Source organism: Monopterus albus, unplaced genomic scaffold (genome assembly GCF_001952655.1).
Source record: "Monopterus albus unplaced genomic scaffold, M_albus_1.0 scaffold147.1, whole genome shotgun sequence".
Lineage (NCBI taxonomy): Eukaryota > Metazoa > Chordata > Actinopteri > Synbranchiformes > Synbranchidae > Monopterus > Monopterus albus.
Genome location: NW_018128027.1, coordinates 1753304 through 1753797, shown reverse-complemented (window position 1 = coordinate 1753797; position 494 = coordinate 1753304).

Genomic DNA, 494 nt, shown 5'->3' with positions numbered 1-494 from the left:
CAAACATATTGTGAGGGTCTGTTGGGAATGTTTGGCAGAACCCCCTGTCCGGGAGATCTTCAACTCCCACCTCCGGCAGAGCTTCGACCAGATCCCGAGGGAGACTGGAGACATTTAGTCCGAATGGACCATGTTCTCCACCTCCATTGCCGATGCGGCCACTCGGAGCTCTGGTTGTAAGGTCTCCGGTGAGAGAGGGACTATCGGTTGGCCCTGAAGAAATTCTGGCAAAGCATCCGGCGCCTCAGGAGGGGGAAGCAGTGCCCAGCCAAAACTGTTTACAGTGGAGGTTGGCAGCTGTTGACCTCAATTGGGGATATCGTCGGGTGGTGGAAGGAATACTTCGAGGATCTCCTCAACCCCAGCGCCATGTCTTCCAATGAGGAAACAGAGGCCCGGGGCTCGGAGGTGGACTCGTCCATCACCCAAGTTGAAGTTACCCTGGAAGTTAAGAAGCTTCTCGGTGGCAAGGCACCAGGGGGGGATGAGATCCA